At 41.3% G+C, this 26,128-nt stretch overlaps 1 long non-coding RNA gene across 1 annotated transcript in view; it reads left to right on the top strand.

Annotated features, from left to right (window-relative positions):
• The first annotated feature begins 6,924 nt into the window (after window positions 1-6,924).
• LOC140507260 (uncharacterized) overlaps window positions 6,925-26,128 on the top strand; it is a 37,538-nt gene continuing 18,334 nt past the window's right edge. Inside the window, exon 1 of the long non-coding RNA XR_011968271.1 lies at window positions 6,925-7,184. This is a non-coding gene — a long non-coding RNA (uncharacterized lncRNA). The remainder of the gene's footprint in view (window positions 7,185-26,128) is intronic.

Genomic DNA, 26,128 nt, shown 5'->3' with positions numbered 1-26,128 from the left:
AAATATTTCCTGACACTGTTCCATCTGGGTTTGTCTTCTCTTTCCAGCTACTATATTGTAAATTCCTTTAGGGTACGAAATATTTCTTCTACTTCTTTGCATGTCTCTCCCACCAACATCCCGTTCCCAAGCCCTAGAATATCACCTACATAATGGTGGTATACTGGCCCTGGAGTCAGAAAGATTTGGGTTCAAGTTGCATCTCCAACACTCACAAATAAGCAAATCACTTAATGTCCCCGAGTCTCGAGGTCTTCATTTATAACATGACAGCAATAAAACACAGTGAGTACTGACCTCACTACAGGTAGGTGATGGACCTTCTCTGTTCCACAAGTTTGTGATCCATAACACCCACGCCAAAGGGTGACATTCTAATATTTTCATTCATAAGTTCATTTGAAGTGAGTTGTATTCTGAGAAGATGAGGCATGAGAAATATAAATTCAAACCAAAATTAAACACTGACTATGTGCAAGGCTCTGTACTAGGATCTAGCAATATCCATTCCTAGAGATTTAAAATCAAATAAATATTATCTTTGTTTCCATGGAGAACATGACAATATACTGCCCTTTCACTCCAGGACTGCTGTGTAGGTCAAAGCTCCCTTCCTTGACCACACTCCTCACTCTCCCATCCCTGTCACTCCTGTAATCCTAATTCTACTTTCACTACCCTTCCATTCTACCCTATGGGACCTCTGATCTATTGTTCACAAACCACCCTTGGTTTTATTTTTGTGTGTTTTTAATTTTTTGATTTAAAAAAAATTCTGCTATTAACAAATAACACCTAAAATGGGCACTTCTAAATAGACAGGTGAACAAAAAAAAAAAAGATGATTGTACACGAAACTACAAAATCTCTATTATATACAGCTTGATTTTCCTTTGAAAAATGTGATAAAATCCAAAATGCAACTTTTGAAGCTGACCTGATTATCTGTGATTCTTTTTGGGTTACCTTTTTTTCCTTAACTGTACATTTTTTTAAATGCCTCAATAATCTCTTTCCTTTTTTAAGGGTGGGAGGTAGGGGACAAAACCCTAGCCCCAGCCCTCCTTCCTCCTTCCACCCCCCACCCCCACCTCACTGTCTTTTTCCTTACACCTGTGTCCTCTTGGAAATTACTTTGTATTTACGTACAGCTAGATCCCGATTAGCCCAAATAATGAATCCTGGGAAGTCATCCCATTATTCTAATTCACACTGCCTATTTCCATTGGGCTGGAACCAATTACCATATTTTACATGTCATTATACTGTGAACAGTGTGAATAGGAATCATGCAGCCTCTTCATATTATTCATTATTTGCACTAATTGGAGTCTAGTGGTATTTTGGATAATTCACATATATTGTTCCCCTGAAAAGAATGTAAACCCCTTGAAGGTGAAGATTTGTTTCCTCTTCGTATATCCTCTTTGTATACCCAACCTAGCTCAGTAGTTATCATATAGACACTTTATAAATTGTTTTTGTTCTTTAGAAAAGGAGAGTTGTCAGCCAATAAATTGTTATTTTTAAATTGTTAAATTGAATTGAAAACAGCCCCTACCCTCAAGGAGCTTATATTCTGCCTGAAGATATGTTTTCATGGAGAAGAGATCAGAAAGTATCTACTGGTTAGTGGTACTATGTTCAAGAAGTCGCTGCTTCCCAAATGAACCACCATAGTGTGATTAATGAAGTGAGTCTTGAAAGCGAAGGAAAGGAGATTCTGATAGTAGAGAGGTCAACCAGTGCCGAGTCAGGATCACGAAAAACTAACTCTGGCTGTGCCACCATTTCCCTGAAGTCCAGTGAGTCAAGGTGCCTTGTGTAATCTGAAAAAACAACGATCGTGGGGCCCAGCACTGTAGTAGGAAGACTGTTAGATGGTCAGAGGATCTAAATTAAAATCCTAGCACCTCCATTGACCTCTGTGACGTTGGTAAATCATTTAACCTCTCTGGTTAAATGTGGGGGTTAGACTAGATTAGCTCTAAGGTACCTTCCAACAACAAAACTACGTTCCCATGACCTTGACTTCAGCCAGCAGAGAGCATACATAGAGTTCCCTATCTATGAGAAATTTAAATTCAAACCAAAATTAAATGCATACAGTCAATAAGGCTGTAGCAGATAACCCTGAAGCAGAAATATGTCATTATACACCCTTTCAAAGTACCCTAAGGATCATAGATTTAAAGCTGAAAAAGACCTTAGAGTTCTTTGAACTCAACTCTCTCATTTTACAGAAAAGGAAATTGAGGCAAAGTCAGCGTAGTACCAAGGGAATCCCCAAACGCTACAGGACTGAAGACAGTTAAGAGTGGCCTTTGTTGGAGTCACTGAGGAAGACTTCTTAGAGCAGGTGATTTGGGGGCATAATGCTGTGGGTGTCCCTGCAAATTCTGAATGAGAGCTCTACAGTCCCTGAACATCTATACTCCAAACCTCAAGCAATAACATCACCTTTGATAGAGCTGATGTTGGCCTTCCCTGCACTGTCCCAGGCAGGCTGAGGGTTCCCCAATGGCTAGAGCAGCCACTTGAATTTAGATAGCCCGCTGTTGTCCAGCAACCATCTCTCCTGCACCCTTCCATCTGATGTCACTTCACAATCCAGTTGTTCCCCAGACTTGACCCATGGAGTCCTGATGAATCTTAATTGTCATCACTGGCTACAATCCCTCCCCTCATTCATGCTTTGGCCTCATTAACTTTCTGGGATGTTTGGGATTCATGCTCCTGCCCACTGACCACTCTGAAAATAATGTGTGCCTGAACACACTGAATTCAATCCCCTAGGCATCTCACGTTAAAGGAATGTGGGCAAGTCCCTTCTTCTTTGCATCTCAGTTTCCTCCTCTGTAAAATGAAGGGATTGGAATAGATGTTCTCACAGGTCCCTTCTGGCTCCTAATATTCTAAGTCTTGGGGCCTCCAACGAATCAGTCACTCACTGGGCCTAAGCAGCAAAACAATGACTTTTTCCATTGCTAGTTCCTGTTAATCCACTCAAGATAAATAAAACTGGTGTGAGTCCATTTGTCATGTGGACTTAATTATTCCAAACTGCATTTGTCTTGGCTGAGAGTGCTAACGTGCTTCATAATATTTGTGATTTACCAAGAAGGATTTAGTACCAAATGTCTCTCAGATGAGAAAAAAAGAAGAAAAGGAAAACATGCTTCCTCTGCAACTCACTGTTCTTGATCCCTCCCAGCCAACATGGGCCATCAAGGACTAGGAGGAGCAAAATCAGGGACAAGGGGTGCCCCGGAAAGGGCTCCTGCTGTGAATAGGATGCTTGTCAACAAAGCATCGCCGCTGGGCCCTCCCAGCCAGGGCTAGCCCCCTGCTTGTTCCAGAAAAAGATGATGTTCGTGGAAAATTGTGGTCAACAAGGACACAGTTTTCTGTTTAACTCCATTACTGGATAATAAACCTCAAGGCCCCGTTCTGTTTAAAAAAGGTCTAGTCCCTGAACCGTGAAAGCCACATGTGAGAGAAAAGGAAAGCAAGGGGAAAGAAATCGGATAGAGATCTCTTAAAAAACAACAACAACCTTCCCTTCTTCCCTCCTCAATATTCTGTAGGATAGATGCAAAAATGAAGCTTTCTTTTTGGGGCTGGGGGCTTCAGTAGAAGGTTCTCTTCTCCATTCTAAATCCTTCTTTGAATTATCTTTAGGTCTTTGACTGGGATCTGAGGCTCTTCTGACCCAGTTTTCTTACCAATTATCGGGATAGGGAACAAACCTATTATTTTTATTGTGATAGGGAATTCCTGAGTGAGGACAGTCCCACTTCTGAGTCAGACTGATATCCCCTCTGCAACTTAGAGAGTTGTCTAGAACACTGAGAGATGAAATTATTTTCTCAGGGTCACACAGCCCGTATGAGCCAGGACTTCCTGGCTTTAAAGCAAGCTCTCTGTTTGTGAAACTATGTAACCTTTCAGGTAGAGAATGAAAGAACCACAGAATCTTAGAGACTCAGGAGGTCCTCTGGTCTTCTCCAACCACCATTAGATGGCAAGCTTTTTGAATGTCTTTTGCTTCTTTTTGTATCCCCAAAGCTTAGCAAAATGTCTGACACATAATGGGCACTAATGTTTACTGAATTATCTTTTGCCCCTTTTTGTATCTCTAGGACTTAGCATGGTGCCTGACGCAGAGTAGGCACTTAGTAATTGCTTATTGACTGACTGATGGATCTCTCACGCAAAGAAGAAATTGCCTTTATGGTATTCCTGATAGAGATAAACACAGGCAAACAGGTAAGTTAGAGAAGAAGGGAAACACAGGGTGGGTCTAGCACCTGACCAACTTCATTTCTCCCCTCCTAGAAAAAGAAACCAACTTCATTCCCTCAAATCATTGTATTAATGTTTCTTGTGAGCCTACAAGGTATAAGGTACTGAGTTATAAGGTACCGTATGGGAAGTACAAAAATGACAAGATCATCTCCATTCTCAAGGACCTTACCCTCAAGGAGGGGAATAAGATCAGCCAGGAACACAGGGGAAGGCACTTATCAGTACAAGGCCATGTGAAGCATACGGGCAGTAAGTGCTCTAAGATTTAGAGCAGATGCAGATCACTTGGGGGCTGTGTACACTTGAGGCTTTGAGTAAAAACGAGGAATTTGAGCTGGGTCTTGAACAATGGGGAGGATTTAAGCCTCAGAAAAGAAAGCCAGAGGCAGCAACCTCAGCAAATGTTTTGCATGCACGGCTAGGATTGGGGCAGGCCCAACACCACCGTGAAACATAAATCCAGTTTCTATCCCAATCATAGAATCAGTTAACGAGCATTTATTAATCACTTACTATCCTCTTGGTACCATGTGAAGTGCTGGGGATGGAAAGAAAAAGAAAAAATAGTCCTTTTTTGTGGGTATTGACATTTCCAGGTAGCATTCTGAAATGTGGTGGGTAGGTGGGTAATACTATCGACCTCTCACTCTCTGAACTCAGGGACTGTCTGTGCCAAAGAAACTTAATGAAATTTCGGGCAGGACCAGCAGACCTCAAAGAAGCTCCCATTACTCTCCCATACCTTTAATTTTCTTTTGAGGTTTTTATGGGAAAGTGTGCATGCCAGGAAACAGCATTTGCTAGATAGGATGCTTGTAAGTCCTAACCCCAGGCCACAGAGGGTGACATGATGAGGAAGTGGGAGGGGGGACAAGGAGGGTAAAGCTCATGGGTAGATATAGCCAGATGAAAAAGAGGGTGAGCTTTTTAAAAGAAAATTTCCTTATTTCTGTAGATTTTTTTGACTCACCCAAGTTCTCCCTGTCCCATCAGTTTTCCTTCTTTCCCTTCACATAATTCTTCACACTGTGGGTTCGTGAGTCTCCCCCACCACCTTCCCCCAGCTCCCACCATCTGGAGCAACCCCAGGGATGCTTAGGCCTCTGAGTCCCCATCTCATGGTAAATTGAGCCCTTCCTCCCTCCTCCCCCTGGCCCCATCAGTGATAAATGGAGCAGAGGCCTCAAGAGGCAAACTTTCTCACTGGGTTTAACAAATCATTGATTTTAAAAATTAATAAACCAACTCAGCCAGGGAGCTTGAGGGACCCGATTCTGTGTACATGACTCCAAGTACTATAAAGAGGCCCAGGGCTTTATTCTGTTGTATCTCCTGGGCATTCTTCCAGCCGGAGCAAGCAGCTGGGGGGCAAGAGGACTGACTGGTGGTTAGGGCTCAGGGGGGTCATGAAGTATTCTGCCCCACCCCCATAAAACATTTTCTCCCCTCCTCTCCAGAGCAAGTACCAAAGTTGACACTTGAAATTTGCTCTCTGAGGTTCTAAGAAAAACCAAGCTCTTGGAGTCAGTCCCTAGAGAATTCACCAGGGCAGATCTCCTCCTCATCCACCTACCCACCCCCACCTCCTTTCTTGCCATTTCCCACACAGCCAGGCCTAGAGTTCATCCAGTATTCATGAAAGAACAGGCTATCAACTCCTGTTCCCCGGACAGCGGGGAGGGGCCTGAGCCAAGGACAGATTGTTATAAATAGGCATGTCTGCCTGGGAGAAGGTCACAGGGACCGGGGAAAACTGCCAGAATTTTAACAAGAGAGAGTAAAATGCAAATGAACTGAGGGCCCCACACTGCACTCTTTCAAGGCAGTGTTAGCAGCAACTGGAGCGGGGGTTGGAGGAAGAGGAGGAGGAGAGAGGAAGAAAAAAAAGAGAGGAAAGTGAGGGGAGGGAATGGGGAGAAGAAAGGGAAGGGGAGAAAGGACAAGGAAGAAATGGGATGGGTGGACAAGGAAGAGAAAGAGGATATGGAGGGGGAAAAGACTAGGAGTACAGAGCGAAAGAAGGAGAGAAGGTGGTGAAAGAGGAAGAGAGAAGGTGGATGAGGAGAAAGGGAGAAGAGAAAGGGGGAAAGAAGAGGGCGAATATAAGAAGAGGGAGGAAGACAGGGAAGCTAGGGAGAAAGAGGGGAAAGTGAAGGAGGAGGTAGAAGGAGGTCAATTGGCCAAGTAGAATCTATTCTAAGAGAAGGGAAGGGGAAAGAGGGAATGGGAAAAGATCAAGCCCAGGGCCAGAAGTGCTCTCCCGAAGCAAAAGGCACTTTTACATGTTATTTATTTATTTTTTAAAGTAGCCTGGCACCTTTCCATCCCTGGGCACTGAGCAGATTCTCCTGCCCTGCAGGGGGGTGGGGGGGCAGCGGGGAAAGACCAGAGAAAATGAGAAGGTCATTCCTCCCCTCTCCCTCTCTGCCTAAGAGGGAAAAATCCAAAACAGGCCCATCCTTGTTCCCAACCCAACCAACCTCCCCCAAACGGCCCCCACCCCGTCTTTTCCCCTTCATTTCCAAGTGCCCTGTTGAAGCAGTCAGAGTACACAAATACTCATAGTTACGCAAATAGCAACTCTCTATTTGCTCTGTTTGCTGAGCCAATATTGACTTTCCAGCCTAACACTGCTGCTATTGAGCCGGGGTTATTCACAATAATGTTTGACTAGCGTTAGAACAGCACCCGGTGATAACAGCCGGCAGAACAGGAAGGACCCCCTTTTGTCTCCCCCTCCCCTGTGCCAGGGCCGGCCCCCTCCCTCCTGCCCTCCGTGGGACACCGCCATCATGACAGAAGGCCCAGCGTGCTGATTTAGTCAAGTACAGAGAAGGCTCAGGCAAGGCGGCTCTGCGCTGTCCAAACAAGCCGAGGTTAGTGTTATTGTTACTCCTGCTAAGTCAACACTCCCAGGGAGCGAGAGCAACCAAAGAAAAAAAGGTTACATGGAGGCTTGTCATTTCAGGGGCGGAGCTCAGGAAGGAGTGACCCTGATTCAGGCCAGAGGTTTCACCTGGGAGCTTTGACTCTGATAAAGGGGTCCACTGTCTATGCACAGACCTTGGGATTCTCGACTCTCCTCCTCCCCACAGCAGCACCAAAGAGGTGCTGAGGTCCTCGTGCATGAAGTGATATAATCAAGGTCACACAGGTAGCAGGGATGACCTTAGACAAGTCACTTATCAGTTTCCTCTTCTATAACATGAGTGTGGTGGGTCTAGATGACCCAAGGATCCTTTTCAGTTCTAAATCTGTGATCCTAGATCATAGGCACTGGGTTAAATAGCATCATGATCTCAGAAAAAGCCAAAGCCAGAAGGAAGCTAAGAAATAATTTTGAGATGGCATAGGATATGTGTAAGGCATGGAAGCATCAGAAGTAAGATGTAGAAGCAAATTTATTGATCTGGAATCTTAGGGCCGGGGTTTGAATTAGAATTTGCTACTTACCAGCTGGGTGATTTAATTAATATACTTTGATAGACTGTGCTAGATTTATGGAAAACCAAGTTATTTCCTTTCTTGGAGACTCAGTTTCCTCCTCTCTAATATATTGGGGTTGAAAGAGTTTGAGATCAGTAAGGTCCTTCCTATGTCATGGGTGTGTGTGTGTGTGTGTGTGTGTGTGTGTGTGTGTGTGTGTGTGTGTGATATTATATATATAGTATTGTAATTGTCATGTCTGACTCTTCATGACTGTGTGGACCATACTGACCATGGAATTTTCTCGGCAAGGATACCGTAGTGATTTCTCATTTCTTCTCCAGTGGATTAAGACACAGGCATTACATGATTTGCCCAGGATCACACAGCTAATAAATATCTAAGGCTGGATTTGAACTGAGATCTTCCTGACTCCAGCCCCAGAGCTCTGAGCCACCCAACTGCCTCCTTTAATTCTTTGCTATAATCCAGTTCTCCTCCCAGTTTTGCTGGACTGGGACTAGACCTATGATTTTACTGTATACCAGTAAGCTCCCAGTATACTAGCAAACCAGGGACTTTCCTGATGAAACTCTTATCTCCTAATGAAAATGAACACTAGCTGTGCAAGAGCCTTGAGAAGTGAAGTGACTTCCTCTGTGTCACCTAGAGAGATTAGACTGATAATGGGACCTGCTCCCTATGTACAGACACTGAGATTCTCTCCTCTCATCTCCCCCTCCAGAGATTGGATTTGAACCCATTTCTGTCTAACTCTGAAACCACTCCTCTTCCCACTGTTCCCCTCTGTTAGTTTTGCAGATGCAGATAATAAAATATTATCAGATCCAGAACCAATCTTCTACATATACAATTATGCAGTATGGAATCAGAGAGCAAAGGACCCCCTCCTCCGATAAAAAATAATAAGCTCCCCCACCTACTTCATTAAAACAAAAATTGCTAGAGGGAGTAGGTCACTTCCCCTGGGCAGGCTCCTGTTTCCTCACCTATAAACAAAGTAGACCAGATACCAGTCCCTTTGGACTCTGATTCCTCTGATCCTTCAACCCTGAGCCTCAGTTTCCTTTTCTTCCTGTGCAAAATGAGAATTTGAACTGGATGACTTCCAGAGAATTCTTCTAGCTCTCAATCTATGACCAGATCATCTTGTAAGGGCGACCAGACCTACACACATGCAACCACTAAAATGAAATCCAGGGCAGCGCAGATCCCAGGGTGAAGCAATATGGTCTATAAATCACAAGAGACATGGGAATTCCTAGAAAGCCAAGATCGACGGGGGCTAGAGTAAAGGGGATGGAGAGGTAGGGAGAGGCTCTCCCCCAGCCAAAAGCAGAGCGGAGCTACTCAAGGAATATACTTTGATCAGTTGTGCTGTTTATGGATATGAGCCCATGGCTTATCCCCAGGTCAATATTAACCAAATTATCATAATTACCCAGGGGCTGTTCTAAAAATTAGTCATAGCCAGCCCTGGTATATTGGGAACACCAAAACAGTGATTTTCTCAAATTGGCCATTCACATTCCCCACTAACTGTTCTCCCTAAAGGCTTTAGAAGTGAGCAGGAAACTCTCCAGGAACATTTCAGACTGTATCCAGGCCATTACATTGAGCCTGGCCATCAAAATTTTGGAACAGAGAGAAGTTTTCTATGGGATGGCATTCAAGAAATAAAAATATATCTTCAATCATTCATCCAAAGTCATCACCCTTTCCCAGGAAGAAGGCAATAATTTTTCAAACCCTACCTCCACATGGTCCCTCCTCTTCCACCAAATATTCTACTCCTTCCTCCTTTTCTGTCTCCTTCAGATCAGGTGACTTCTTCCTATGAGCAGGTTTTAGGTTATTTCTTTCTCCTTTTTTTTAAACTATATCTCACAAAATTAACAGGGCCAGTGTCCCTTAAAGAACAGCCATTTAGTAGGTTATGCTAGCCCCTAACACTCCTCATCTAATAATCGTTCCTCAATTTTTCTCAGTAGGGGCTGTTAGCACATTAATAAAAGACCCATTATTCAGCAAATTTTCTCCCCAGCATAAGGAGGTTAAAAAAAACTACACCCAACCAATATATTTTGGAGTGGGTATGAATCAAAGAACAAATACAAGCTCACAGTCCTTTTGCCAAGCTTAACAATGCATCATTTTCATGTGCTAACAGCCCCTAATGAAGGCAGAAGTCAGAAGTTAGGAAAACAAACCAGCTGATTTGCTAACCAGAATGGAAATGCTAACAGAGCTGTGATATAATGGTTGACTCTTGCTGGGTGTCACCTAGCTGACAGACATTAGGTAAAGTATTCATCAAATTGAATTCAAAAACATTTACCATAAAAGGCATAGTGCTAGGCTAGGTATAATAAGAGAGTATATTTCCTGTCCCAAAAGAATTTATAATCTAGTAAGGAAGTTAAAACAATATACCCCAAAAATATGTTAGTATATTATAAGTAAAAAGAAGAGATACAAAGTAGCATAAGAGAATCAAAGATGGATGGAACACTTCTAGCTACTAAGGATCAAGGAAATCTTCACGTGAAATCTAGCCCTTTTTTAAAAGATTCACACGATAGACAGTAACCCTCAAAGCTCACGTTTTTTATAGAGCTTTGTGGTTTGTAAACATTGTTCTTCATATTAACCCTTGTGAGATAAATAGTGGAATTGTTATTATCCTTATTTTATGGATAAATTAACTGAAGTTCACAGAAGTTAAAGGACTTCCAATGAAGTACTCCCATCATTCCCTGGAGCACTAATGGGTCTCCTCAGTGAACCACAAAACAATGTGGTTCTTTCAGTCACTCCAGGCAATTCTCTGGTGCAAATTGTGTATCTTTTTTAACACCAGTATTCACATTTATGACTAGGAATCATGAAATTCCATGATCTCTGAGGAGGAATCTGAAGGCCCATGGAAAAGATATATGGGATTATCAACAAACTATGATTCCAACATGAGAAGTGGTATAAATAATCATTAAGGACGTAGATGATTGTAAAGAGAGTCAGCAAGCTATGATGGATTCAGAACTGGCCTCAGAACCAGCCAATCCTGGGTTTAAGTCTTCTGGCACATACTGGCTGTATGACCTTGGTCAAGTCTCTTAATTTCTCAGAGCAATAAACAGTTCTCTAAGACTCTAAGTTATAGAGAAGGCACCTGCCTCATACTGGTGGAGGGTATTTCCTCTCCAGGGAATTCCCTATGCTGATAGAAATCACAGGTCTAGTACCTATCTAGAAAAGTGATGGATTATTCATACAGTCGATCAGTCAGTCAACAAGCATTAAGTTTCTAATAAGTCCCAGACACCATGCTAACTGCTGAATGTAGCAAGAATAAGGCACAGCAAATGAGTTTTCACAAATATCCATGAAACAATCAAAAGTCTTAGAGGAAAGGTTCTAGCTGTCCAAAACCAAACTTATCCAAATCCTTTAAAAAAAAAAAAAAGAATTTGAGGGGTTTGAAAGGTTTGGGGGTTTTTTTGCGTTCTTTTTATTGCAAATAAAACTCACTATGACATCTAGGTCCATTAAATGGAGTGTATTAAGTTAATTTTCATTTCTTTATAAAGAAGAAATCCCAAACTTGGATTAACTCCAAACCCAACCTTCCTTGGGCAAGTCTAAAGTATCATGTTAACAGTGGGATTCATGTTCAACTGGCTAGCCCAGTCCAGACAACAGACCTGTCCTTCAGGGAAACGATAAAGTCAATCAGATTGGTCTTTCGAAAGCTTTATCTCTGCCTTCTATACTCATTTCTTTACCCATTCTCTCAGCACTCTCTGACATCCTTCCAATGTGTTTGCTTTGGCTGATACATTCTTCCAAACCTAGTATATTCTTCAGAAACATATCCAGGGCATTCAGAGACAGGTGGGTCCATGAGGCTTCCTGCCTTTCTTACCTGTCTATCACACACCATAAAGAAGGAGTAAAAAGAAGTCAAAAATGTACTGCTTAGAAGTTATTTCATTGCCTTGACCCTGAAAAAGGGGAAAAGTTCTAGGTTTTCCCATAGCAAAACTGAAAACATTTGCCAGGTATACATGGGCAGCAGGCACACCCCCAGCAAAAATCCCAAACATGCCTAAATTGCAGTCAAGGGATATATTCTTAGGTCATATCCTCTGTTTTTGAAGGTGGATTCAATGTTTCGTTAAATATCTTGGTGCAGGGGTGCTGGAAATACAAAGACAAAAATTATGTAGCTCTGGCCCTCAAGGGGTTAACATTATACCAAGGGAGACAATAATTCTTCTGTTTGGAACCTGTGCAAAATCTCTTCCATAACAGTAGTAAACACCCTGAATGAACATATTTCTTTCTGTTTTATGATTTATTTGAAGAAGATAATCAGGTCATTGAAGAAATTTATCTCTGTGGTTTCATCTATCCATGGATCTTCTATAATCTTAGCCCATAAATGGCAGACCTATTATTAAAGGTCCTTTAATGTTTTTTTCTACTGAATCAAATGCTATTTTATCATTAACAAACAATGAACACAATTAAATTTTGTAGGCTCTAGAGTTGTATGGCTATGAAAGCACAATCTATTGTAGAAAACCATCTGCAGAAGGCTGCCTCTTCTCTATTTGTAGTTTCATCAAGGATACTTTTGATGTGCACCAGGACCATTCGCACAGAGATTTTGTGGAGACAAAAAGTAGTTATACGGTTTGGAAGTTGCTGATTTTATTTTATGCACACACACAGATTTTTGCAAGTTTGTCTTCCCCATTAGAGCTCCATTAAATCAAAGGCTATTCTTTTCCCCAATTTTTGTTTCCCCAGCCTGTAGCACAGTGCCTGGTATCTATCAAGTGCTTAATAAATACTTGTTGGCTTGTCAATTTAATTGTATTTGTCACTGTAGGAGATACACAGACTGCTTACTTGAATTGTAATGAAAGTGTCATGTTATTGATCACGTTCATTTTGCATCTGCTCTCCACCCCCAGGAGCCTTTCTGGATGCTCTAAGTATAAGAGGGCTAATAAGTGTTTGTTGAATGAACAATGAACACATGTTCTAATTCAGGTTGTTGAAGACTTGCCTATGATTCCAAGACCTCTTGGGGAGATATGACTAGACAATAGTATGTCTGAAAATGACCTGGGGAGATTTAGAGATTTGCTAGTTCAATAGGAGACAATTGTAGGATATATCAGCCAAGAAAACTAATTTAACCTTGAGGTACAGTAAGAGCGGCATTGCTTCTAGGAATAAGGAGGTGGTCATTCTGCTGTCAGACCACCTAGAGTACTGCGTTCAGTTCTAAGTGTCATATCTTAGGAAGGGCATTGGAAATCTCAGAGGAGAGCAACTGGGATTCTACAATTCCAACTATTTGAGGATTCATTGAAGGAACTTGAGATGTTTCAGCCTTAAGGAAGGGAAGATTTAGGTATGAGGTGAGAGATATTGTCAAGAATTTGAATGGTTATTACACAGAATGGAATTGGAGAAGGGAACAAGCATTTATTAAGTACCTACTACATACCTGAGCTGTCAAAGTGGATAGAGAGCTATACCTGGAGTCAGGAAGGCTCATTTTCCTGATTTCAAGTCTGGCCTTAGGCACTTACTAGCTATGAGACCCTTAGCAAGTCATTTTACTCTGTTTGCCTTAGTTTCCTCATCTGTCGAATGAGCGGGAGAAGAAAATGGCAAACCATTCCAGTATCTTTGCCAAGAAATCCTCAAATGGGGTCCTGAAGAGTAGGACATGACTGAAAAAGAAATGATGAATGTACCAGACACTGTGCTAGGTGCTTTATAGTTGTAGAGGAACTAGACTTTTGCCACCTGGCCTCTGAGGATAGAACCAGAAACAATGTGTGGAAATTAGCAAAGAGGCATATTTGAGCTAGATGCAAAGGTGGAATTCTCTATCTTGGGTGGAAGAACTCTCCCCATCACTGCAGGTCTTCAAACAAGTAATTTTTTGCCTAATTTGTTATAAAGTGAATTACTTTTCAGGTATGGGCTGTACTAGATATTCATTAAAAGTCTTTCCATTTCCCAAATTCTGTAATTCTAGTTAGTTTTCTGTCAAAAGCCCTTACAGGTGATATTTAATTTAGCCTTGTATCTTTCTTCTAGTAGAAATCTGTCAGTTGCCTTCCCGGCACTTAGTGACACAGCCTAACTTCCCAAGAACTAAGATATACTCCCTTTTCCCCCTGACTTTGATGAAGCTTCTCTTTTATCATGGTGGGATTTAAAAAAAAAAAAAAAGGAAAGGAAAATTACATAGGGACATTGGTCTCTGTGTGAAATGTAGGATTACCTTTCCCCAATCTAATCCAACAAACAATCTCTAAAAGATGATATGCACATGAGAAAAGAGAACTCAATACAAACACCCCTATAAATGGAGCTCACTGGAAAGAGATCTTTGAGAGCACAATGCCACCAAAATGATGTTATGTGTCTAGAGAGAGAATGAGAGTGAAGAATTAGGGGAGGTATATACTTCTAGTTCTACTAGGAGGACAGCAATTTATAACTCCAAGCATTCAATAAAGGGATGGCTAGTGGGCCATCCTAGTCAGCTGTTTCTCCCCATTGTAACTTTATTTTTTTTTGATGAGTGAGGAATTCACTTAGGTAAAACTGTACTTAGAATCACAGAATTTAAGTGCTAGAAAAAAACCTCAGATGATCTAGCCTAAATTATGCTTTAAAAGTAATAGCTCCCTAATGCCTCTTTCTCTTTTCTTACTCCTTGGAAGCAAAAGTTCCAAGTAACTTCTTCCAGGCCCGGGGCAACTTTAATGAATGCTAGACCTGGTTTATGCTAGACATTATAATGCTAGACCTAGGTGCTCTAGAACCTAGAATCCTGAAGTTATTTTTTACCTGGTGGATTTATTGTCATAGATTGTTATCTTCATTATTGTCATACTGTTATAATAACTCAAAAGCAGAATCATATAGTAGATAGAAAGTTGGTCTTGAAGCCAGTAAGACCTGAATTCAAGTCACACCCCTGACACATACTGGCTCTATGACTCTAGACAGATTAATCTCCCAGTGCTCTAAGCAACACCTTAAGACTATTAAATTGCAGAGTAGATGCCAACATGCATTGGTAAAATGAATTTTCTCACCTGAGATTTTCATATGTTTATGAAATCACAGATGTAATCCTTACAATTGTCCATATAATAATTCTCCTATAATAATTGAAACAAAATTTGTAGTTTTAAATTGACTTTTAAGATTTGCAAAGCATTTTAGTGATTTTTCTAAAGCACAGGTCCTATCATGTCACTTCCCTAGTCAAACTCCACTGAGTGGCTCTACTGAGCTACTCCGGCACTTTCAGAGACCATCATATCCAAATTCCTCATTTTACAGAGAAAGAATCCAAAGTTCAGCAAGATTAAGTTCCTGTTCCAATAGGAAGCAGGTGAGATTGGCTTTGAACCTTCAGCCACTGATTTCAGATCCAGTGATATTTCTGGGGGATCACAGACTGAATTTTAGAGGAGATGGGACTTTAGATTGATTGACTGGTTGCTTGATTGGTTTTGAGGTTTTGATTTTTTCCTTTTTTTTATCACTTTCACTTACCATTGGCTCTCTCCTACCCCTCAACCCTACCAGAACTCTAATAAGTATAGTCAAGAAAAACATAGCAATGCCTTGGCTGGGCCTGAAGATTTATTCCTTATTGCATGACTCTAGTTCACCTTCTCTCTGCCAAGAGGCAGGAAGCCATCCTGAAGTCACATTTGGTCCCTGAAGTGATCAGAATTCTATCAGTCTGGTTTACCTTTACGTTATTATGCAGCTAGGTGGTGCAATGGATAGAGCACCAGTGAGGAGGACCTGAGTTCAAATCTCATCTCAGACACTTGACACTCACTAGCTGTGTGACCTTGGGCAAGTCACTTAACCCCAATTGCTTCATCCTGGGTTATCTCCAGTCATCCTGATGAATATCTGGTCACTGGATTCAGATGGCTCTGGAGGAGAAGTGAGGCTGGTGACCTGCACTGCCCTCCCTCACTCAAAACAAAGTTAAGTGCAAGTCATATCATTATTTCTTTGATGGCATGGTCTTCTTTGGCAACAAAGCACAAACACACACACACTCATTATTATGGTCATTGTGTGAATTGTTCTCTGGTTCTTACTTTGCTTGGCATTAGTCCATACATGTCTTCCCAAGTTTCTCTGAATTTTTCATATTTATCACGGGGGGAGGGGAGAAGGGAAATAAGCATTTATTAAGTAGCCACTATGTGCCAAGCATTGTGTTATGTGCATTACAAAATTATCTCATTTGATTCCCATGGCAAATAAAAATGATTTCGAAAGACAAAGTTGTGGGGTAAATAAAAATCAGTTTTATCAATCACGGCCAGCAAATGATTGACAAATAGGACTTGTTATCCTTATCCTCTCAATGATCAAAGAGGATGCATAACCACTTCTTGAGGTTTATAAGCCCCTTATATAGAACACTAGAGGTGTTCCAGCAGGTAGCAATCAACTCTGATTGAATAACAATTAATGAGAGGTGGATTTTACAAAGAGAAGTGAACTTGCTCCAATGAGGGGCTGAAAGTGACATCAAGTCACTCTTAGACAGAGAGACACAATCCCTATCTCCAGACCACCCTCAGCCTTGGGCAATCTAGGTGAAGGATCTATTTCCCCTCAAGTTTGATTGAGTGGAATTCACTTTAGATTAGAGATTCCTTGTAAGGTTGGGTGGGGCCTGACAAAGACTGAAGAGAGTAATTTCAGTCTCATTCAGGAGATTGGAAAGTCAAGACAAGAGACCAGGGAACTCTGGATCTCTCCAAATCATTGTTTATTAATAATCATTTCTCTCACTCCTCACAAGAACCCTGGGAGGTAGGTGCTATTACTATCCCCATTTTATAGTTAGGGAAACAAGACAGACAGAGGATAGTGATTTGCCCAGGGTCATTGAGCTAGTCTGGGATTAAATTCAAATTCAGATCTTCCTCACTCCAGGCCCTGTACTCTATCCACTGCACCATCTAGCTGTCTTTACTGGCACAATAACGTTGAATTATGTTCATATGCCAAAATTTGTTCAGCCATTCTCCAAAGGATGGACACCTTTTTTGGTGTGTGTGTAGAATCTTTCCCTTATACCTAGTAATATCATCTGGTCCATGTGTATGTGCAGTTCAATGACTTTTTTTTAGTTTGGGATGAGATTTAAAAACCAAGAGAGAGGGAATATGGCAAACAAGAGAAGGAAACACTGAACCCTATAGTTCTATTAAAGAGACATAGGATTCAATGCAGAAAAAGGCCTCAGGGACTGCTCTGTGGGATCTGTGCCACAGGTTGTCCACCCCCACCCTAAGAAGTGAGGATTGATTAGAGCTTCTTAAGGGAGGAGTAGGGAAGCAGTCATTTGATGTTTCTAAGTAGGAACCTACTCCTGGGGATTTGCATTTTAGCAAAGATCAAAGTCTTCCACAAAAAAAAAAAAAAGATAGAGCTCTGAAGTCAGAGGTACTTTAAATTATAGCGTGTAGCAGTGACTACAGTAATGCAAATGAGAAGAACAAAAAAATTCCTAATGCTTTGTAATTACAGTGACCGATCTTGACTCTACAAAAGAGATAAGGAAATCCACCTCCTGTCTTTTCTTCGAGAGGTGGGAATCTGTGGACTTGGACCACTGTGTACCATGTTAGACGTAGTCACTCTGTCAGTTGGTTTTGACTAATTATTTTTCTTTGTCACAAGGGAGGACCAACTGGGAGAGCAAGTTATACACAGAAATGACTGTGATGTAAAACCAAAAGGCATCATTAAGACTTTTTTTAAATGCTACATAGGAAGTAGTCATTTATAAAGTTATAATTTATAAATTAATCAATAAGGTATTTAGAAATAAATTATTTCTAAATAAGACTAATCCATAGTGGGAAGGTAGATGAAGAAGAAAAGAAGGGAAAAAATAAGAGATATAAAAGAAAGGAGGGCAGAGACAGAGAGAAACATAGGGTCTACTACATAAGTAGAAGTGGTTTCCCATGCAATGTGACTGAAGGAGCTCCAGGAAGGACTCCTACCCCCAATACCTCCCCTGCCAAAGTGCTTGAAATCTCATTCCTTTGGGCTTATGAGATTAATAAACAATTTACAACTATGGTTTATATGCTTTCAGGTCCCAATGGTTCCACATATTACTATCTTATTTTGTTAAGCAGTACTCCTTTGCCCTTCGGTCCTTTGAAAACATAAGCCACACATGCAGGAATATGGGGGGGAAGCAATCCCTATCACCTCCATATTAACAAGTTTATCAAATTTCTTTCTTCCCTTAGAGGGAGACTATAGAAAACTCAAAAAAAAAAAAGAGTACTTTGGGAATGTGGGAGAAAATACTGTTAAAGAAGGAAAAGGAGTTAGGAAAGGGAGATTGGCATGATGCCTTTCAGATTAAAAACAAAAATGTTGGAGATATGAGAGGTCTTGGTGATACCTAGCCCAACACCCTCTTTTTACAAGTGAAACTGTGTGAAGTGAATTCACTTACCTAAGGTCACATTATTAGCTAGTGATAGGCCCAGAAAGCAGTTGGCTTTTAACTCTTAGAGAAAACTTCAGTAGTTCCTACATCTCCAATAATAAATACAGAGGTTATTCATGATAGGTAAAAGTAAGGTAAGGAAACAATCATAATAGTACAAGGATAAAGATAGGATATTATAAGTATATATTATATATTAGGATATTATAAGTATATGTGTATGTGTATATATACACACACATACACACATATATACACATACATATTATACACTCTTCTGTGGGACAGTACCATTCTTCATGTTCATTTTATTTTATTTTCTCTTAAATATAGTTAATTTTCAGGGTATGAGGTTTGGGGTCAGGGGGTGGGTTATATGTTATCATAACTGGGAAAGCTTGAAGTGAAAAAAGCATTGCAAGGCAAGAAGGCTCATGAACCAGAACCTTCACACCTTAAGAGGGGAGATGATGGAGAAGGCTGCATTGCTCATAGCCTCAACAAAATGTGTCTTCAAAAAAGAAAAATAGGAAAGAAAAAGAACGGGAAGTTGGGGGTCACTTGATCTGCTTTACAAAGTTGATGTTCAGGCATTTCAGTCATGTCTAACTCTTCCTGACCCAAGTTGAGGTTTTCTTGGCAAAGGTCATCATTTCTCTGATGGCATGGTCTTCTTCAGCAACGAAGGACAAATACACACACTGCACTGGTCCATCATTTCCTCCTCTGGCTCATTTTCAAGAAGAGGAAACTGAGGCAAACGGGATTCTTGCCTAGGGTAACACAGTTAGTAAGTGTCTGAGACCAGATTTGAACTCAGAAAGATGAGTCTTCTTAATTTCAAATGCTCTGCTGTATGCATTATGGCACCACCTACTTGCCTTAGTTGCTGTAGCTGGGGAGGTAGTAGGTGGATAGAAGGAAGTCTACTGGATACAGAGTGAATTAAGTAGAACTGGGGAAATTATGTCACACGCTAAGCAAATAAAAACCTAAAGACATGAAGTAGAAAGAAGACTGAAATTTGGAGTTACAGAGCCCACATTCAAGCCCTAGCTCTGCCATTTACTCCCTGTATGAACCTAGGTGAATTACCACTCTAGGTTTCAATTTCCTCCACTATACAATAGGGGGATTTAGACTTGATGACCTTTCAGCTCCAGATTTAGGATTCTATGACAAAAAAAAAAAATTTAAGGGCAAACACCGTGTGTGGAATGACCGATCGTGGCTTAGAGGAGGGTAGGAGGCCATGCACTACCCTCCTTTGGTTGAATAGATAGGGGATTAGGGATGTGGAATGTTACCACCTTGGCGCTGATTGATTTTTCTTAGCTATTTTTCTTTTCTTTTCTTTTTTACAGTAGAAGACTGGCTAGAGGGGCAGACCTACAACTGCTCTATAAAGCAGGGCATATTCAGAAAAGACTGTGATATAAAGCCAAAAGTAATCAATAAAACACACAAATGAATAAAGGAAGAAGTAAATAAAACTCCCAAATAGATAGATAAATGGATGAACAGATAAATAAAAAAGTGAATAAATAAAGGGGGAATAGACAGATAAATAGATAAACAAATGAATAAGCAAATGGGTGAATAAATAGATAGACAAATGGATGAATGAATGAATGCACTGGACAGTCAGTCAGAACAACTCTCTCAGATTCCCACTAACTAGTTTTGTGATCTTGGGTAAATCTCTTCTGGGTCATAGTTTCTCCACAAGTAAAACGAGGTGACTTAGATGACTTTCTAATATCTATACCTTTCAGTTCTTGTATCATACAACTCCACGATTCTATGAAAGAACCGCATGGATGGCGCATCAATAGCTGTGTCCAGGACTACTCAGGGGCAATATAGCATAGTGGAAACAGCACTGGTTTTGGATTAATGAGGTCTGGGTTCCAATCGCAGCTCCAGCGCTCTGCCCCCAATCTGTGGACTTTGGATAAGTCCTTTACCTCTCTCTATCTCATCTGTAAAAGGAGAGTCATGGCCTACATGACTTTGAAGTCTCTTGGAGTTCTAAATCTTTGCTCACAGGTTGTATACTCCCAAGGGAGATGGAGCCAGTCATTTAAGAGCCCACAGACTGGAGGATCTGGGACCAGGCAACTGAGGTACAATATTATAATAGAAGAAAACAACAATACAATGCAAAATAAGAATAAATAATCTCTGCTCTACCTCTCAGAGAAATGAAAGCCTGCTAAAGGTAAAATCCTCAGTAACATCTTTTTGGAAAATAGACAGTAATCGTGGGCAGTGTTGGATCAGAGACGGTTCCAAAAGGTTGGAGAATGAATGGGATGAGAATTTACAGATGCCTCCCAAGAGAGTTTGGAATGGAGTTTGAAAAGAAACTAAGGTATCTAAAATACTCTGCAAAGTTTATAATGCTATGTACATCATTTGTTATTATTTATTATTATGCTAGAAGCAATAGGGAGCCATAGAAGTTGTTTGAGGAGGAGAATGGTATGATCAATGAGAACTGCACTTTAAAAAGATTGTTTTGGTAGCTTTATGGAAGCAGGGTTGGAAATGGGAAGTACTGAAATTAAAGAACCTAATTAAAAGGCTCCATGAGAGGGGCAGCTTGGTGGCACAATGGGTAGAGCACTGGTCCTGGAGTCAGGAGGACTTGAGTTCAAATCTGACTTCAGACACTTACTAGCTGTATGACCCTGGGGCAAGTCACTTAATCCTAATTGCCTCAAATAAAAGAAAAAAAAGACTCCATGAATAGTCTCCATGAAAGATGATAAGGACCTATGTGAGTGGAGAAAGGGGGATGGATTGAGAGATGTTATTGAGATATATGAAGACAGAATGATCAACTGAATGTATGGTAGAAGGAGAAGGGAAAGCCAAGGATAATTCCAAAGTGAGAACCTGGGTGATGGGAACGATAATAGTAACTTTGATAGAAGAAGGGACTTTTTACTTTGTTTATGGATGGACAGAATCAGAATCCAAACAGGCCAGAATGATGAAACAAATCTAAAAAGTTGATAGTAGACCTAGAGAAATGTGAATATATAAACTATACTGGTATATGCTAGGGGAAGGTCTGATTAGACAATGTCCATGTGCAAAAGTTCTACAGGGTTTGGTGGACTCTGAACTCAATAAAAGTCAACAGTTAGAGATGCCACTCAAAATCTTGGGCTACGCTAGTAGAGTCCTAGTGTCCAGAACAAGGGAGTTCACTATCCTTCCATCCTCTGCCCTGCTTAGATCATGTTTGGAGAACTTTGCCCAATGACAAAGTTTAGGAAGGGCAATTGACAAACTAGACATTGTCCAGATGAAATCAACCAGGCTGGTGAGAAGACTGAGGACCTTAGCTATCACATGAGGACTGATTGAAATACTAGAGATATTTAACCACCAGAGGAGAAGATTGGGGGGCAATATGACAGTTGTCCTCCAAATATTTGCAGGTATGTCCTGTGGGGAAGGGAGTAGACTCATTCTTCTTGACCCCCATGACTAAATGAAGTTGTGGGGACTGGAACAGTAAAGGGTCAACAGTCCGGATGGGAGAGAGGTGTGAGCCCATTCAGCTTTGCCCTAAACAAATACTTTTCTACATTCCCATCAGCAGCAAGAGCAGGAGTTAATAAAGTTTGCAAAGCTTGGCTACTTTTGCTTTCAGTTTTTAGGAATGAGAGCAAAGGGTAGAAATTGCAAAGACGGAAATTTAGATTTGAGGTCAAGAAAAACTTCCTGACAATTGTTCAGTCATGTTCCACTCTTCATGACCCCATTTGGGGTTTTCTTGGCAAAGATACTGGAGGAGTTTGCCATTTCCTTCTCCAGCTCATTTTGTGATGAGGAAACTGAGGCAAACAGGGTGAAATGAGTTGACCAGAGTCACACAGCAAGTAAGTGTCTGAGGCTAGATTTGAACTCAGAAAAATGAGTATTCCTGACTCCAGTGGTTCCTATCCACTGAACCACCTAGCTACGGTGTCCAAACACAGGATGGGCTGCTTTAGAAGGTAGTGGGTTCCCTGTCACTGGAGGTCTTCAGGCAGAGAAGTTGATCTATTGGTCAGCAGAGTTAAAGAAAGGATTCTTACTAAGCCTCAGATTGGTCTAGAGGGACCCTGAGGTCCCATTATAACTTCGAGATTCTGTGATTCTTAAGTGTTATGATCTTAGTCTAATTCTCTTTCCATAAAGACCAACTTCCTCTCTTAGATCTTCATTCCCTTAAGACTTATCCCTCTTCAAATATACATTTCTCCAGGAGAATGAACCCTTTCAACTATTATCAGTCAGTCACACCTTAGCATGAAATAAGGATCTGAGACAGGTTTTAATAAAGGAATAAAAATGGTTTGAGGGCACTGGGAGCAGGGAGAGGGGAGCCATAGGAGATAAGGGAGGGGTCCTTGTGTATTTAGGAAATATACACCTACCTAGATTTGCCCTGACAGCCAAGGGCTCCCCAACAGATGGGAGGGAGGGCCCTGCTCAGGCCTGAGGCTCAGGAAAAAAAAAATAAAAGAATCTGGAAGGCTTCCCAGATTATCCATCTGACCTCCTAATTTATCCCTCAGAGAATGGAACTGAGCAGAAAACATGAGGATGAGGGAAGAGTGTTGGCGGAGGTGGTGTGTGTGTGTGTGTGTGTGTGTGTGTGTGTGTGTGTGTGTGTGTGTGTGTGTGTGTGTGTGTGTGTGTGTGTGTAATGGAGATGGGGGTGGATGGATTTTTTAATTGCCTTGTTCATCTGTTCTCCCTGGATGGTATATATAGAGCGCTGTTCTTCCATCCTACCCCTGGCCCCCCACTCACATATAAGCATTGAGATTCTGTTGTGATTTATTTTCACATTAGACTTCCCAGAGCAAATCAAAACTCAAAACTCAAAACAAAGAAGCAAATGTGTCACCCAGTTAGGGTCTTGTCCCTTTCTTTACTTACAGACAAAAGACCCTAGTGGAAATGTCCTTTCCCTTCCAACATGACAGCTCCCATTCCTCTTCGGACACACTTACTATCCCTGGAACTGAGCGAGCCATTCATTACCCTGAGCTTCAGATTTTCCATCTGTAAAATGGCCATAATGATAACCCACATCTATAGGGTACTTTAGAGTTTACAGAGCGCTTTCCTCACAACAACCTAGGAAGACAAGTAGCATATATTATCCACATTTTACAGATAAGGAAACAGGCTGGGAAAAGGTTGGGCAGTTACAAAGAATTCAAACTCAGGGATTCTGACTCGAGCCCAGGACTCTTTCAACTCTCCTTTAACTTCCCCTTACAACCTTGTCCATTCCCCTACCACATCATTTAAGGTAGTTTCCCTTTAGGCTTCAAAAATCATGGTTTTCAAATAGGGGCCCTGAGAGGGCCTTCATTCCATTTATAACCAAGAAAGTTCTTAGGAGGACACTCCAATTTTATTAGACTATTAGATCTGGGAAATACCTTGTAAGGTATCAACTAGTTCCACTCTTTTATTTATTTATTTTTTTAAAGAAGACTTTTGTCCTTGTATCCCCAGGCTCAGTATTGTGCCAACACTTAGTAGGGGTTTAGTAAATTTTTCTTAATTGATTGATTGGTTGTTTCAGGGCCTTTCAGTAAACACTAAAATAAGTGTTCTGGTGAAAGAGACAATTGCTGTTTGTCCTTTCTCAAACATGACCATGACATCAGAAAGATTATACCATGAAGTGTAAGTGAATTGGATTTAAGTGAGGGAGGGCTGTGCAAAGTCATCAGCCTGACTTTCTCCTCCAGAGTCATCTGGGTCCATTGGCCAGATATAGATCAGTATGACTAGAGATGGCTACTGAGAGAGACAGTAAACCAGAAACAGTCAGAGACAGAGACTTAGACACAAACTCAGAGAGACAAGCAGGCAGAAAGTGACTGGCCCCTAGCTAGGCAGCACTTCAAGGTGTGGACTGGGATTGGGTACTTGTTGAGACTACTGAGGTCTCCTCCCTTCCCCACCCTAATTCTACCTTACCCATTTCCTTTAGATTTGAAACTCTAGACAGATGAATAGACTTGCCTCAGGTCACATAGCAAATTGGTTACAACTGGAACTGCCAGCCAGATCTCTTGGCTAATTGGCCAATGTTCTTTCCACCACTCTAAATCAGTTCTCCTTTGCTAGTTTAAGACTATTAGGTTTCAACTGTTCTCCAAAAACTGATTAGTGTTTCAAATCTGACTTTCAAATATAATAGGTTAAGCAATTAACTGTAGCAGGTCTATGCCCTAGTGTTCCAAGACTTGGGAGGTAGGGGGTTCTCTCTCACTGGAGGTCTTCAAGCAGAGGCCAGATGAGGCAGCAGCATTGGAGAAGGGAAGTGTTGTAGAGTCAATACCAATTGTTCCAGATGCCTTTCTCATTGCCCTCCCCTGTTTTTTTTGCCTCCTCCATGGAAGTCTTCCTTTGTTTCTATGTAGCCCAACCAACCATTCACTAGTGAGTTGCTTTCATTCTTGAAGATATCTATCATGCTCAGAATATGACCCCAGAAAAATTGTGAAAGTTGGCAAAATTCCTCTTTAACCTCCCCATTCTGAGAACTCTACCCCTACCCAGAAGCTAATTTGTATTCCCTTCCCTTGTTGACAAAAGCAATCCCAGTTTCAAAGCATTCTGTGGATTCTGTGAGGCTATCATTTAAACAAACCATAGTTTACAAGACTCTGTCAATGTGTTTGCTTAAACTAGTTGGCCAGGAGATATTATCAGTTTAAAGTAGAGGTACAGTAAAAAAAAAAGTCTGTTTATAATAGTTCCCACCTAAATCTGGAACCCAGTCTAGCACAAATGCTCATGCTATGGGTGGGGAAAATGGACACATTAAGGAACAAGTTTGGAGGGACACATGTCGAGGAAAGATATATGACCAGGATACATTCTGGAGGGGCACATCTACAAGGGAAACATATGTCCAGGGTATACAGGTGGAGGGGCAACTCACACTTTCAACACTGTAGGTCATCAGTGTGTTCTGCTGGTATCATTGTGTATTCCCAGAAGGCCGGCTACTCTCTGAGTGCAGCACATTGCTCCTGATAGATGTTGTAGTAGATTGAGCCTGAGTGAGCTGGTCCCCTGGTAGTTTACACCCTATGTTGTAATGAAATGAGACACTCATAGGTCATTCAATAGTCAACAAAAAGAAGTTTATTTAACCAAAGTTTAGAAAGGATATTCCAACAATACAGCACTCAGCTTAAGTAGATGAGGCCTTCTACTCCCATCCCTTCCTTCCACGTAGAAATGCCTCTCCTCATTTCCCTCCCAACTATACCAGTTTGAGGCTTCTTAGACTTCTCTGGCAGAACTCATTTTTGGTTTTCTTTAGTATCTCTACTACATCCCACACACAGTGCCTGGAAAACAGTAGGGGCTCAATAAACATTTATTGACTATTGACTCTGGTCAGCAAGGAAAAGAGTTTTCATTTATACAGGCTTGGGTTACCTGTCAATTCTGAAGGGCCCTCTCCACTCAGGTAGCCTTTTTTTTTGCCCCTAGAGGATTAGGAAGCCACGTCAAAATGGCCTGAAACTGCTGCATCAACAGCTTGTGGATTGGGCCATTCTGGTCTTAGTGGCAACTTCCTTGGCTTTTAGGAAAAGAATTGGCTTAAACTACATGTTAGAGGAAGGAAACCCTGGCTATCATAGCTCCTCAGATCTCACATGGTAGCTACTAGGCAGCATTATACTGATTTTGCACCCCATATCTCCACTAAATGTGTCTCTGTAAGCCATTCATGGTCATTACCAGGCTGGCTTTGCTGGGTACATGGTTGTG

This window comes from Notamacropus eugenii, chromosome 1 (genome assembly GCF_028372415.1).
Source record: "Notamacropus eugenii isolate mMacEug1 chromosome 1, mMacEug1.pri_v2, whole genome shotgun sequence".
NCBI classification, from domain to species: Eukaryota; Metazoa; Chordata; class Mammalia; order Diprotodontia; family Macropodidae; genus Notamacropus; species Notamacropus eugenii.
This window is presented reverse-complemented; position numbering and strand designations above follow the sequence as displayed.